The sequence below is a fragment of the Thunnus maccoyii genome, chromosome 6 (genome assembly GCF_910596095.1).
Source record: "Thunnus maccoyii chromosome 6, fThuMac1.1, whole genome shotgun sequence".
Taxonomy (NCBI): domain Eukaryota; kingdom Metazoa; phylum Chordata; class Actinopteri; order Scombriformes; family Scombridae; genus Thunnus; species Thunnus maccoyii.
Genome location: NC_056538.1, coordinates 27500217 through 27516990, shown reverse-complemented (window position 1 = coordinate 27516990; position 16774 = coordinate 27500217).

Genomic DNA, 16774 nt, shown 5'->3' with positions numbered 1-16774 from the left:
AAGATCATTTCTCAGCTGCTGTTATTTCCTGTCTCTGCTGCAGTATAAGACATTCTGTATTTCTATATAAATATGTTTTGTATAAATGTAAAACTATAACTGTTGGGACTTCAGATGCAACTAGCTAATTTGCGTTTGCTGTTGGAGGCTTGTGATGTTTGGATTTTCGGCCTTTTCGTCCCCCCTGGCAGTGGCACGGATGGCAGAGAATGAGAATTAGGGAAGTGTGCCATGTTCTGTAGAAGACTGTGAACAAAAGGATTAAAGGAGCAGCTTTGCACAGCGAGTCAACATCCAGCATTGTATCGCACCAGTCCAGTAATTATTGAAGTTATAATTGAAGTTGTCTTCTGACCTCTAAAACCAGCTGTACTAGAGAGGTACTGTGAGGAAACCACAGTGCTCAGTGTATTGTGCTGTTGAAGTTTGCGGGACATAAAAAAATCAGACTTTTTTTTTTCTTTTTTATGTTGTTTCATCAGACTGTTATTACTGTTAAGTTATCTTCCTTATTTCCCTGCAAGCTCTACATTTTTAGCTGAACTTGTGAGACTGTATATGCAGCAAATCTTTCAGTATATTACTTGTTACAACAAAACATTTGTGTTGTGGGTTCAGCATGATGGTTTGTTGTGGGACTAGTGTTGGTTTTATATTTCTATTGTTGTCTTTGCAATAGAGATATTTGGAGGAAAAGAAAAAAAAAATACATTATTTAGACCCGATAATGCACTAAAATCTATTGTGAAAAAGTACATTTGCATGTAAGGAAGGTTTTATTAGAACCGGGAAGTCAAAACACTCCATCAAACAAACAGTATTTAAAGCTAAACCAAAGATCCACTATTTGCAGAACTGTGCTCTTGCCTTTGTGATGGCAGATGGTGTGCTATTAGAGCAAAACTTCTTGAAAAACACCAGCTAATTTGATATACTGTGAACCCTCCTTCATAAGAAATTAAAGCAAAAGTGCCCTGCTGAGAGGCCTCATTAGGGAAGCACATTTAAGAGTGAATCTGCAAAGAAAAAAAAGACAAATCCTGTTGATTAAACTTTCCACCCCTTGTAGTTCAGTCTTTGTGTTTTTTCACTCACAAACTGAAACTGAATCAACTGTCCTTCAACATAGTTTCAACAAAAACTCAAGCCTCAGAAAGCTAACAGTTATTGCATTGCAATTATAGTATCATGCTATTAACGTGTTCCTGGAATTTGTCTCGTATACCAAACTACCCGTTATACCAAAATGTTCATTCCTTGCTGAACCACATGATGTCTGATTGCAGATATTTCCAAAATGGTTTATGAAACTACTCAAAAGAAATCAACATCCCCAGGAATTACCCCTGAAGGTCTAAGTCCTTTCAGGAGGTAAAAGTCACCCGGGAATGGTGATTTGTTTATCACGGAATCTTGGAATTCAGCCAAATCCTTGCTGATTCAATTTGAGGATCCAAAGCTACTTTTCTCCAGACCCATTGTGTGAGGAAATATAATGGGATGGATTTGTAAATCTGTGGATAATCTGGGTGCAATGTATATGGGAGGAAGTGGGCTGCATAGGGAGATTTAAAGGTCAAGCAAGAAAGCAGTCAGCTGAGTGCAGACCTCTGCCAAGCCCTTATAATCTCCCCAGTTAGCTGTTACTTTCACAGTCAATACTGTACCATGTAGATAACTTAATATGAAGATGGCCAAAGTTTGACCTGATGGTGGCACAAGAGAAAAAGGCAAGGCAGTCACTAAAATCTAAAGTTTTCCTCCTGATGAAAGCACAAATGTGCAAAGTACATTTTCTGTGTAAGTAATGCCTCAGTAGATACAGTTTGAACCTGATGGTGGTGCTGGTCCATGAGGCAGTAATATACATGGCAACATTTATGCCAGTCTATATATTAGTTTTGAGATAAACAGACAGATGGAGTGTTTATTCTGGGCTCCTGTGTGAAGTTAAATTTAAAAGAAATGTGCAATGGCAAAACAACTAATTCAACACCACTGTTTTTCTTATATTTGTCAAATCTGATTCATATTCTGCATAATTAAAGGTGTAACAAAGTCAATACAAGACCAAAAGTCTATAATATACACAACAGAAAGGTAAAATAAAGCTAAAAATGAAAGAACACATTGCAGATGCTTACATCTAGTGGGACAAAACATTTGGCTTGAAGGTTTGTGTGTTAGCATGATAACATGCCTAATCATAGAGTTTAGCTTTTAGCTTGTTAGGTTACCAGCATCCACCCGTTCAAGTATTTTTTACAAATAAAAAAATACAAAAAAGAAAAAACATACTAATAAAACACTAAGTAACAGTCTAACACTGTGCATCCAGTAAGCATTAGGGGACATATTACTGCTCCTACCTCCCCTGGACCTCCAGTTAATCTGTTATTATGTGAGACATTTAGTCATCCAGTTAGCTTGACTATCAGTGGCAAAGTGCCAAAAGTCTTCACATCCTACAGACTTGAATATATGCAGTCAGGGCTCCCAGACTTTGGAACAACTCGCCTGAGGAGATCAGGGGCTGCAAACTCTGTCTCATCTTTTAAATCACTGTTAAAAACCCACTTGTTTAAAAATTGCTTTTCAGTGATTTCATTATATTTCATGGCATGTTATTTCATTTTACTCTATTTGTGTTTTTACAATGTGATTAGTTTTCATGGCTTGGTTTGTTTTATTCTCTTTGCATTTTAAATGTGTTCTGTTTTTATTATAAAGCACTTTGCAACTGCGTTTTGAGAGGTGCTGTATAAATAAAGTTATTATTATTAATTAAGTTAATATATCACCATGTCAACAACTAACCACTATCAAACAGGGAGATGTCCAGAACATCCATCACATGGAGCCGACTATAATGCAACTACTGGCTACGTAAGGCATAACTACTCCAGAAATACAAATAATTTAACACAGCTGGTTTATTGGAGGGAATTAAAATCTGACATTAAAATGTTTACTTCAGTCTCAGAGCACAGCTGAGGCTGACAGGAATTCAGTCATTCATTTTAGACTCTTGTCTTGAACTGAAATACTGGAAATTGTGACCTGTTGGTGACCCGAGAGTAGGAAAAAAGTGTTGCACATTCTGGCTCCATATGCATTTCTCTCTTATTCAACCCTGAGGCCTTCTTCAAGATCAACAATCATAGTAGGAAACAGGCATCGGTATGTTATATAGGCCACATCTGAGGGTGATTAGACATTCCAATTTTTTTAGTTAAGTATATACAAATATGTTAAAAATACATTTATTTTGAATAGATTTCTAATAGATATACAGAGAAGAAAAATCAGATCTGGATGGACATCATAAACAACTTAATTTAAATATCCAATAAACAGAGACACATTACAGAAAACACTTCAAGTCATAATCCATATTTAATCCATGAGGTGTCAGGGTTCTCAGACGGTGGATCCGATAGCGTCCCGTCCTGGAAAGAAAACATCCAAGTTACCTCCTCTTGGAGGGAGTGATACTTTCTCAATACCAATATATCTTAGCAAGGAAAAGGGATGATTAAATTCTAACAAAATGTGCTGGTACTGGATAATTCATGTTTTTGCATATCATAGTGCTTTTATGTTCAGCGATATGAGTTCTCAGTGCTCTACTTGTCTTTCCAGCATATGACTTACCACAGGGGCAAGCGATAGGATAAATTATCAACTTAGTGTGACTTGAGATGACTCCTTTTACCTGTGTGAGGATGTTTAAAACTGTTATAATGGTAAGTATAATTACACTGAATACAACAACCACAGCGGCGGTCACCCTCAGGGATACTGTAGGTGTTAAAGTAGCTTGGGCTTGTGTTAATTGAAGAGGAGGTAAATATGAGTGTAACAGATGGTCTCTCCAGGTTTTTACCTCTTTTATATACCATGAGAGGTCATTCTTTGAATGTATCATTGAGTTGACAATGAGATTCAAGTATATTATTCTCTTTATCTGATCTGCACTATTAGAATACTCTCTTGTAAATATTATACAGTCATTTGATTTCACTGTAGGTTAATTTTTTAAGAGATCTCTATATGTGGTATGAAACATAGAGAACTGACTGGCTGTAGTTCCTGTCGTTGTTAAAAGTTTTGATTCGCCTCTCGATTGCTTTTTCTGACCCTTATAGTGGAACATGATTATCTAATCACCATAAGATGTGTTATGAGGTTGTGGCCTATATAACATATCAGTGCCTGTTTACTACTATGATTGATGATCTTGAAGAAAGCCTGAGGGCCGAAACGTCATCCGAATCAAAGATAAATGCATATAGAGCCAATGTGCAACACTTTTTTCCTACTCTCAGGTCTACTTTCAGTGATCAGCACCTCACTACAACCCCTTGGTGTGCATTACTTTTCCATTATCTACCTGTTGGTGACCTAACATGAAAAGTCACTAGGATTCATCCACTCGACCATCTTCTTGTAATGATGTTTACATTTTTCTACAAGAAGGGGTAACAATTATTTTGAAGTTTGGAATTTGTTTTCTGAAGAGCCCAAATCTTTTAATTCATTGCTCAGATATCATTAAATTGATTTCTTAAATGGGAAGGAAAGAGAAGCATAAACAGTTTTTTAACATGGAGAAAGTAAGGAAGTTCACCATCTGTAAAAAAAAAAAAAAAAAAAAACTGTAAAAACAGTAAATCACCAAAATGTCATACTGCATGCATGAGTTTTTGACAATTGTCATCAATCTGGATGGCAGGAAATGCAGGGTGCCTGCAGATGGTCACATACTGTATAATTGTGTCTAGGTTGCCTGGTGGATTTACCTGTCTCAAAACAGAAAAAGTAGCTGCTGTAGCCGTTCTCCTTTTTTTTTTTTTTTTTTTAAGTTGACCGTTTTCCTCCTGAAAATAACACTTAGTACACCTGTGATCTGGATATGTGGTATGCTACAAGAATTTCTCAGAGGTTTCCTGTTGTCTCCTGGATCAGTCCACCTTCACCGTTCCTTTGTCTTTGATATATTCAGTTTTTTAAGACCTTAATAACAAGTGGATCTGAGAGTAATACCCAATGTTTTATTCATTGCTTTTAGATTCAGATGAATCAAAGTCTCATCAGTTCCTTTAATGCACTGACTTCTTCATGGATTGAACTGTCCTGACCTGTCACTAAGACCTTGCTGCAGCCCCCACCTTCCAATTTCCATGGAGGAGGGAGAGAAAGGTAAAAGCTGGGTTTATCCTTAGGTCTGGAGCCCGGCTGTGCAAGGGAGCATCCAGTTCATCGCTTGGCCTTTTACAGCTTCATTGCCTACTTTACAGTAAAGCCAGGTGCAGCGAACCTTTCATGGGGCTGACATATTGCCTGATTTAAAGATTCCCTGGGTGGCAGGCCACAGTAAAACCTGGATCAGTTGAGGCAATCTGAGGGTTCCTTCAAAGTGAAACTAAGTAATAAAACAGTAAAGAGGCCACACTCTCCTCGTCTACCAGCTCCTCTTTGCTGTTCCTCTCTAAGTTTAAATTGGCTGGATTATCAGAAAGCCCCATATTTGCCCATTTCAGACTCCGCAGTAGAAGAGATCTGAGAATTTCCATGGCTGATAGAATAAAGTTGAATCCCTTTCACACTGGCAAACTAATAGCTTTGCTCTTATTTTAGCTTGACTGAAATTCGCCTGATTTTTCAAATCTAAAATGTGCAAAGTAACAACAGCTCATTTACCCACATAGCAACTGTCTAACTGTCATTCTGACGCTGAATACTTACCAAGTGTTTTTTGTAAGGATATTGCTAAAAGAGCATTTCATATAATTCAATGAAGCACTCCTCTTTGTTTCATGAGGCATGAAATCAAAATATATTATCTGACAAACTGCATGGAATATATAGAGTATAAACCACTCATTAAATCTGATCACAGTTGAAAAAAAACAGAAAGAACAACAACAGCGTCTATTAAATCTATTCACAGTGATTTCAATTAGCTCCTAAGATTCCTTGGAGCTAGGATGTAAAAAGATGAATGAGCTTATTGTATTGTGTTATTCAAAAGGTCTTTAAATGATAAATTGGAGACTGTGGCCATGAGGATGAAAGAAAGGAGTATATGCATGTACATTAAGTTTTACGTACAGACCTTCAACAAGCAAAAGACAGATAAAAGTATTTCTTTTAGCAAGGCTACTCAATATTGTAATAAACATGCTATTATGCAGGTTTGAAGTTTGTACCATAGAGCGGATTACGGTTAAAATACATATTGAAAAGTGTTATAAGATGTTTTTTTCACAGCTACAACATGAAATATCCAAGTTATGGACTGATTGTGTTGCTTGAGTGTGAACATTTGTTTTCTAAGGATGAATTCACACAAATTACAAAAACATGTTAACTGTTTGTTTATAATTAACAGACCCTCATTCTGCTAATGCAGTTGCATGTCTTCCTGGTTCCATGAATACTTACATGGATCACAAATCTGCACATTAACCGTTAAAAAAATGTTTTTTTTGTAATTTGGGTGAACCAACTCTTGATAAGTCTATAATTCTGAATCCAAACTTCATTCTCTTTGGCCAGAAGAATACTTCACAGTATAAAATAGCTAGCTACAGCAGGTCATGTCGGTATACACCTCAATAGCCCTGCAGGCAACCAACATCTAAAGGGTGGATACAACAATGATACTTGTAGAATCAATGCCAGCATCGATACCGTACAGACTGCCAATACGCTCAAGGCTTAAATCATTCACCTCTGATGTCTTACACAAGGTGCTGTCAGTACGTTTTCCCTGTATGACAATTGCACAACATCAAAGCTCAACAGCGACCAGGGGTATAGTCCCAGTCGAGCTACAATGTCCTCCTAGACTCTTGAGTGAAAGCAGGTATACACCCGTGCTGCAGAATCAATATACAAGGAGATTGCAGCTGTAAGTAAGACCATGATGAATGAGACGGACTTGGAGGTGATTGAGCATGTCTGCTCTGATGGTGGCGCATTTAAATTGGGCTGTGCATGTAAATGTTTTCCCTTAATTGGTAGCCAGAAGAGGTTTATCACCCGAGGTGAATACAGATCTGCAACACAGGCAACTAAAAAGAAATTCAATTCAGATTTAATGAGCTGTAGGCTGGAAATCTAGGTTTACGCTCACAGGTTGAGCAAAGAGCCACTTCTCTTTGTACTGAGATGTAGAGATCTTCTCTTTTTTCTTAACTCCAGTGATTAATGTCCTATGTTTGACCTTATTGACTTAGAGCTCAAATGAGGAAATTGCTCTCGAGAGCAGTGCACTTTACCCTTCGTACAGACCAGTATGTCACATGTGCTGATTGTGTTTCCTTGGTTGGTAGATTAGTCAGATGGATTTTCCTGTACAGAGCAAAACAGAAGCCAAATTAATTTTGAAAATGCACTACAAACAGCTGGGATGGGCCACAGATGGCAGTACTGTCTGTTCAGGTGGACTGGACATCAAGGTCTTTACTGTTGAGAGGGCTTCTTGATTATCATTGTCTTTGAGACAAATCAGCGTGTCAGACAGCTTCTTTATGGTTGTGACAAAGCATAGGCAAAAATACACGACAGGGTAGAGCCACGGGGAGCTGGAAATTAAAGATCTGAAAACAAAGCAGATGCCCATACTGAGAGAATTACAATAAATCATCAAATAATGGTGGGAGCTGTCGAGCTATCCTCTTCACACATCACAGCGTGCAAACTCCTCACCGTAAATGAGATGCCTCTCATTTTAAAATGGCCATACGCACACGTTTGATGCTGCACATGAGGAGATAAGCGTATTGTTGAGACCATTTATCCATTTTAACAACAGAGAATTCTTATCAGGGTTAGAAAAAAACAATCCGAACAAAGAAAAATGATTTATGGATACCCTATTTACGTTAGTAAAATCTAAACGATCTGATACTCTGGTGAAATTGAAATTATTGTAAAGGCACTGCATGGAAGCACCAACATCAACCACAAGTACTGATAGATGACTGCAATAAAGTGCAGCTCCAACGTGACATTTTTCAACCTATGTTGAGGAGTCTGGAGGTTATGAATAAAATGGCGATTTTGCATGAACGTACTTGACATCAAGCCAGCCATTTATCCTACAGAACAGAACCACTGAAATCAATAGAGCCACTGATAAGTTTACTGTATTGTACACTGGCACAAAATCAATGTAATATGGGTCTCAGAATATTCTGCTGGATGTCTTAACTTGTGCAATTGGTGGATAATCTTCAGAGATTTCCTTTGGGTTTCTTTTGGAGCAGCTGTACAGTTTGTTTTAAGGGGTCCCCTTACAGGGCTTTCCGCGCGGTCAGAGCAACTGTGTGATTACTGCGCAACTCTTCTGATGCTCCGTGTAGCCTGTGTGACTGCTGGAGCTAATCTCAGTTTAGCATTTCCACACAAAAGCTGTCTTTGTGGTTACTCAAACAATGGCAGACCACTAGAATCCTCAGATCAAGCCGTTTGTGAAAACAATGAGATGCAGCCCTCAGTTTCAATCTTTCTGAAATGCCAGTTTGTACATGTAAGCTGCAGCTCAATTGGTCTCCCACCAGACTGTCCCTGAGGCCTTGATCCTTTGGCATGAACGCTGCCATGTTTATGAGCCATTTTGCACAGACAGCAGTGGCAGATAAATCTCTGCATATAGTTAGTTAAAAAGCTTCGTCAAACAGTTATGCTCTAGAAGTCAAAATATAGAAATAATTTGAAAAAAAGTGTAGCAGGAAGATGAGAGCAACATGGAGGTCACCATCAAACTTCAGGGAGCTGAGACTGAATCTAGCCTTGGACCTTTCTACATCATCCTCCTTGTTTCAGCTTCCATGTTGCTCACTACTGTCAGCTCTCTAATGAATGCAGAGGCAGGTGGATCCACCAAAAAAAAATGTGTCTCAAAAATCAACATGGTAATGATTTAGCAATATCAAAATGCTACATACATATAACGGCTGTACCTCCTGAACCACAGTGACTATATGCAGAAAGTTTCGTGTGAAAGTGTCAGAAACACCCGAGATGATACAGAAACAGAGCAGAAGTCAGTAAACTAAAGAAGAGAATTATTTTTGACATGGCATGTTTAGGCGTCTTTAGTGCGAACAGTATTATGAGTGCTTTTAAATGGATGCTATTTTTGTAAACACAAGGTCTTCCTAATTACAGCAATACCAGCACATGTGTCCTTGTTTACGAAAGGGGTGGGATGTAGCGAGGCAAGAGAGGGAGAGTCGGCCAACATAGCAGACGCTGTCTTCCCAGTGGAATTAATGAGTTTCAATAAAAAGGTGTTATGGAAAATGTCAACCTTAAAATATGTAACGACTGTAGGCACACACTGCATGTTTGCAATCAATATAGAAGTCTTGTAAGAGTAAGTTAACTTGGACTTTTCAAGTCAATTATACTTACACTGTGATTTTTATGCTAAAAGCGTGATTTTTCCATCACTTGAGATCCACTGTCAGAGAAAATATGCAGCATCATGCATTTTCCTAGAATATATAAATGAAATATAACTTATTTATAATTTATTTATCAGCCTCCCAACCCAAATAAACAAATCCTTACCCAAAGCAAAACAGATGTTGGACAACATCCGTGGATATTAACCTGTATTATGATGTCCAGAAGAGGTGAGGAATAATTTATAATCACATTTCTTGATTGTTTCGTATCATTCAGCCGCATCACATCCCTCACCGAGCAGCCTGTTTATAATCTGCAGCTGTTTTATGACACATTCGCAGAGGGATTTGTCACACCTGAGCATCAGAATATCAGGTGTCACTTCTCCTCTTCTCCTTCTTATAGTATCTCAGATTTAACAGTGAGAGATGTTTGGCAAAGCTGCACATCAAATCACATGACACGTGACAGCTAAGGGTAGAAAGTGCTTTCAAGTAAAGGATAAATCAGAACAAACATGAGTTGAAAGTGAGGTATACAGTTGTGTGGTTGCTGTGATACCTTGTTTGTACACAGTATTTCGTATATAAATAGAAAAAATGTTGAAGACAGATGTTATATTTTCCCAGTTATAATCAAGATACATCCAGCGAATTATCAGGAAGATTGTCTTAATTGTTTTGGGCATCTTTTCTCCTGACAGGCTCATAAAGTCCGATAATGTAACAACATCTGACTTGGCGAGCTCAACACAATGTTTTAGATTAGCATAAATCTTTAAAGTGGAAGCTGTCACTCATTTGGTTTGACTGGCATTACTGGTGATGTGAGGTAAAAGAAAAGTGTTTAGATAAGCCTTTTGTCTTTGTCTGTTAAATGCCCTGACCTTGGATTATTGAGCTTCTGTCAACTGCAGTCTCCACTCCCCGTTGCTTATTTACCAGCTTTGTGCTGGTGTAAGGACACTCCGGTGAGGAGATGGATGACAGTTTTGAGGCTGTCTTTACATACACTCAAGACAGTCATTAGTCCTGAACTCACCTAGCAATCGGACGCAGGCCGGGAAGTCTCGTTTTACAATGTTTAGTATTATGTTTGTGAGAGTGAATATGATAACTTGACATTTTGTGCGCAACATCTGCTGCAGAATGAGGACTGTGATGAGAAATGTGGAATGCAGTCTGGTTGGTCCATTTTGTGAAAATATTATGAACAGCATTTAGAAATGGCTGGGCCCATATGTCTACTATGCCTAGTTTACTAAAGTTATGCCTGCTTGGATATCAAACTTGGATACTAAAGCTATGTGGTTATAAATTCAAGTTGTTGTAGATGTCTGTTTCTTTGCAAGGCTTTGAAGTCCTTAATCTCCAGATATTACAGTGGATTGTCTTCATGTTATTAATAGTCTCACATGATCTTACAGTATGTTATCAAATATAAGTAACTGACATGGGAATTTTATCATCTTGGGATTGCTTTTTAAACGATCTCATATTTGGAATTGCAAACTGTTTTTTTTTTTTACCTTTCGCCTTTTCCTTGTTGATTTCAGTCTGTTTCAGTCCAGACTGAAATATCTCAACAACTATTTAATGGACTGACAATGGACTCATTTGTCATCTAGCAGCACACACAGAAATACAAAATTCGTATTGTCCAACACTTCAGTTTATAACCTCTGAAACTTTAGCCTCAGCTGTACCTTTATATTATTTTAATGTTTTGCCATCATCTATATATATATAATCCATTTTAACAATTTTATTTTGAGGCCTTTAATGGGGCTATAGATATAGTCTTGTTTTGGTAAGTACACTTGAAAATGTGAAGAAAAATATGGTTATTTAATTTTGTATCTTTGACAATTGTTTTTTGTTACTATCAATAGTAGTCGTTGTTGTGGTTTTTATATTACAATTAGCCGCTTGGAAGGGGGCGACTACCTGCCATTAAATTCCTTCTTTCTGGGTCTAATTACAAAACAATCAAAGAAGCTTGATTGAAAGGCACAGCTGTGATGCAGTACGGCACAATGAATGTAGTCTGTGGGGCATCAGTCTATTGTTCCCATCCAGAATTATGTAACTGCTGATGAGGCTGGTAGTGTTATGGATTTATTGTTTCTCATCTGTGCCATATCAGGATTTTAGCCTTTCTTTCTAGTCTGCGGCTGCATTTAACCTGTCAGATGATATTCTATAAACCACACGGGCAGACTGTTAAAATTTTAAGTTAATTTTAAATGCATTTTAAGCGTGGAATCATAGGTTATATTAATATCTGTGTAGAGCAGAAAAACAGCAGTGACTGGTGTTCCTTTCAGCCACATACTGCTTTTAGTTGTGTGGGCTTTTTTTTTTCAGGTATGACCCACACAAAGACTTTTTTTTTCTTTTCAATTACCTGGCTCAGAGCTGTGGGATCCCGGAGAGAGCAAACAAAGCTTCTATCAGTCAATCACTAGCAGTGGAGGCATGTACTTGTGTGTCTTCAGAATTGAAAGCTACGTAGTTATTAAGCCTTTCCTTCAAAGCACATTCCTCTGTAAGAAAAAACTGATCTCTTTTGAGGGAGCTTTGCTCAACTCTCTGATATTTTTTCAAACATGAAATAGACCCAATAACAGTTATTCAGCCTGAGCTCCAATGCACTTTTTGTTTCGTTGCCAATGGCTAAAGATTGCCTTTGTGTCAGTAACTGAAAGTGACATATACCTACAATATGCAGCTCACATCTATACAGAGAATGTCTGGAAACCTGAAAATCTCAAGTGTTGCTTATTTACAGTGGAAGTTTATTCTTTGCCTTTTCTCATAGTTTCAGCAGGTCACCAACACTCAGTCACTTACTGCATGTAGTTATAGGGCATCACTGAGAAACATAATAATACCTCTTCTTTGCCTCTGGGAACTTACAGTATCACAGTGATGAAATTTTGAATTTGGGGAAAATTGTTTGCTTGATTTCTTCTTTAGCATGCTCTGTGGAAGTTAATCTCTTTGGTCCCTTTTTCTCTGTCTGCAGAAGAAATATATTGGATAGAGAAACTTCAGGTGACATAAAACTGATGGGCTTTAAATTTAACCATGAAAAGGGAGGATGATTGGAACACTTTTTGAAGAAAGAAAAATTATAATTCAGCCTCCGTGAGGAAGAGTCTGAAGCATCAGAGGACCTGTGTAATTCTTTCTCTGATAAAAACCCTTAATACTGATTTATCTGATCAAGAGCGTCTCAACAGCTTCCTCAGGTCTGTTTGAAGAATACTAATAAACCAGTCAACGAAGTCACATTCAGCAAAGAACCTAACAGGACACAGACCTCACAAACAACATAATTTGAAACTGTGACATTTGATCACCCATAACTTCTAACTTGTGACCACTCTGTTGGATTTTTTTGTTTGTTTCTGCTAAAAATACACTAATTTCATGGTCACATTCAGCCAACTCTGTTGTTTTTAATAAAAATGCACACTCTGCAAAAATTAAATAAAAACCTTTGTTGAAAAATGGTATCAGAAAAAACAAACAAATATGTTTCAGGAGGCTCTCGTCATGATGAAAGCAGTCTTAAAACATATTTGAAAAAGCAGCAAATGAAAGTGTAAGTACATATGGAAATAAAGAAGAACAGTTTACTGTATTGCTAACTCGTGCTCATATTTTCCATGTCTAAGTTAAAAATAAAGTTTATTCCTAAACTTTACCAGACTTCTCTCAGTATCAAATAATTCCACAAAAGCTACTAAAGCCCAGTATTTGATGAGGAAAAAAATAACAGCCATGGCATCATTTCCAACCAAAATGGCACTCAAAAAGGATGTCTGGTCAAAAGCATGCTGTCCAGATGGAATAAGCTACAAGAGAGAGAATGATCCAGTTACACAGTACGTGCAATCTGCTGTTTTCTGTTGGGATTAGGCTATCAACTGGATCCTGTGCTATCAAGTCCCAGATGGTTAAAATGAACTGTCTGATAAATTACTCCAGTTATTGCATGTTACTGGTTTTTTTAGCCATGGGTCTTTTTATAAACTAATAAAACATCATGTTTCGGGGTTGAACACCAACAGAAACGGCTCAGCAGGGATATGATGTGTTTTTCTAAGTGTGAAGAGGTAAGAAGAAAAAAAACCTCAGGAAATTAAAGAAAAAATCTCTTCTGACTATTAAGGAAAACTGGCAAAAAAGAGTCACATTTTCTCATCATATTTTGTACACAAAGTCTAAAAATTCAGTCTCAGTTCAGTTTTGCTTTTCTCTTTCTTCCAAACCAAACTCGGTTATTTATGGTCAAAGGACAAGGTGGAAAGAATCTGTTTTCTGGGCCATAAAGAGAAGTGAATCATTCATTTTTCAATGATGTATTAGATGTGAAATATTCTACTTTGAGCTAAAATGGAATCAAAGTCTTCCCAGAGATTCAGAGGAAAACAAAAGCAGCTGCCAGCACTTGAAGTGGTAACCTGGATCCCAAATCTGGTTTTAAAAATAAGAACAAAGGCTTCTCTCTAGTGTAGTAACTCTAAAATCTCTTAAGCGCTGTTCTCTACTCCACTGTTCCAGATTTTCACATTCAGTTCAATGATTGGTGATGTACCAAAACATCCTCACAGTATGGAGCCAATAGATGAAGGTACCTAAGAGTAGTTTATTTGGCTTGACAGGGACGCGGAGTGTGTGAGTATTATTTCTGCAGCTCCAAATTAAAGCCAAAGTCCCAGTAAAGCACACAAACTGTTTGCTTACAAAGCCGGTGGAACAGCTCTTGTAATTTATCACCCAGACTTAAATTTGTGCCTGGGGTCTGCCTGGACAGGTATCACCTTATGAAGGTCAATGAGGCAAAAAATAAAACCGCTTTGCTCCCGAGGACAACCTTTCTTATGTGCACTGAGAAGATTTGTAAGTCAAAAGCTACAGATGCAGAGACATAGACGAAGCTTTCATGTGTGCTGGATTGCATTTACTCTCTAGCTCTAGCGTTTTCCAGAGGATGTGTCCTTTACCTGACTCCAGACTCTACTCATATGCAGCCGTGGCATTTCAAGCTAAAAAAAGCTTACCACCCCAATTTTCACTGTGCCGTGAAAAGCAATAAATGGAATCCCTGTGGACACTCACATGCTTTAGAGATGCCTCTTTGTGTAAAGAAGAGGTAATCACGCATAACAGCTCAAACGTCATCTGGACATGGGAGTCATAAACGAGAGCCCAGCACTTGCCACTTTGGCAGATTGCACTGTCAGGAGGTAAACAACGGAAAGAATGAGGAAGGACTCATCTGATAGGAAATGTCAGAGCATGATTGGATTTAAAAAAAAAAACCTTGTAAATTAGGGTCATTAATCATGAGCTGGAAAAACAGTGACAGGTCTTGTTCTCAAAAGCTCTCCTCTGGAACTAAGCTGAGTGCCACCCGGAAATTGTGCAATTACCTTAATACCTGATTTAAATCAAGAGCATGCATGGCAGTGTCAATTGCTAATTGGGGAAAACAGATCATATTATTTAGACGTAATTGCTATCACAAGAAGTCTAGTTATCTAATCCTGTCTTTTTTTATGAAACATCCGTTTAGTCTCAAATGCATAATTAACACAACAATATTGCCTTAAATTTGCTTATATATGCTGCTGCCCTGCACTGTGCAGCTATGGTTAACACTGAATGTGATATGAAATGTCTTCCTCTTAGAACTGTTAGCAGCATCCCGGCCAGTAATACATATGTCAAGTGTGACATCTTAAACTCTATCATCTCTGCACTTTCAGATGGAAAATTGAGAGCTGTGCATTGAGCAGAAACTTTTTTTTTTTCGTAGTCCATCTCACAGTCATCATATTTCACCCAATAACCCAGTTCACTGCTGCAGAGTGCACACAGCAATTAACTCGGAGCAACAGGGTTTCCACTAATGTATCACGTTTCTCTGCTCACTGTGTCGATGTAACAAACTGCGCCCCTGAGGACTGCTGCTGCAGAATGATGGCACGAGAGCTGGAATTGACTGGGGCATGTTAGGAACCAACAACCCCTCCACCACCCGCCCCCCCCCTACTTCTACAGCCACAAGGAGACCAGACATCCTCTCACACACACACAGTGACTGCCCCAATGTGTGATGCAGCGATGTCAGAGGATATCGAATCAGAAGTTGCCTGAATTGCACATAACTCATCGCGGAGCTAATCAATGCTTATTGTGCATGGATTATTGATGTCTGTGGTGATACACATGCCTTTTTTTTCCATTTGAGCTGCTGATTCTCTATCAGGCAAGGCCACAGTGGCCCGGTTTAACTAAACCGAGGACATGGGAAGATGTGTGTCTCATATCTACTCCCCCTCCCCACTCCCCCCTCGCCCCCATGTACGATATGTGAAAGATGTCTCACCCACTTAGCGTGTGCAAAAAGCCTGTGTGGTTCTAGCAAGTGTGTGTTTTGTGTGTGCAGTGTGCGTGCATGCTCCCAAGCAGTCATGTTATGGTTCTTGGTTGGTCTCCATAGGTGCAGTCACAGAGAAAGACATGTGCACTGTTTCTCAGTAGACTCATGTTTGCATGACTAATATGAATGTGCGAATGCCTTTATGAGGGAGGAGTACAGGGACACAGTTTTCTATTGAGTATCATCTTAATTAAACCAAATTTCCCTCAAAGACTCTACAGGCAGCTATTTTAGATTGCAATTAGCCATGCTTCGTACAGCAAACCACTTGTCCACAAGTCTCTACCGGTGTGTTGTTAAGGCAATATTTTAGACTACTTTCAGCATAATTCTTCCAAAAGCAGCACATAGCTGGAATGCACTGCATATTTAGCTTTATTTTCAGAGAATTACCTGATCACTGAACCATAGCTTTTCCTATGGTCATATCCCACCAAATGGATAATGCTTGCAAGGACATTATTGCGGCAGCAATGAACACATATCCCCAGGCCAACTGGGCACCCCAGCCAGCTTTGTCACATGCAAGTTTAATATGATTTTAGCAGTGACCACGAGGAGTGTTACACATCTTCCAATGAATCACTCAAGGATTCTATTTGGTTTCATTGCCAGACTTAAAATTTCATCACTGCAAATGCATATGTGTAGGGAAAGAGATGCAGACACTGTTGCTTATTCCTCAGGTGCAGCCAGAGGCCAGTCTTCGTTCCAGATCCATGTCCTCACAGCTGTCTGACTGTAGCTCACTCTTGCCAGAGGCAATTCGAGTGCATGTGTCGCAAGTCAGAAATAGGCTTAACACTGTGTCACACCTATAGCAAGCTACTGAAATCAGATCGTTTTGAAATCGTTTACCACTTCAGAGGTGATAGAAGATAATGATGAGTTCTTT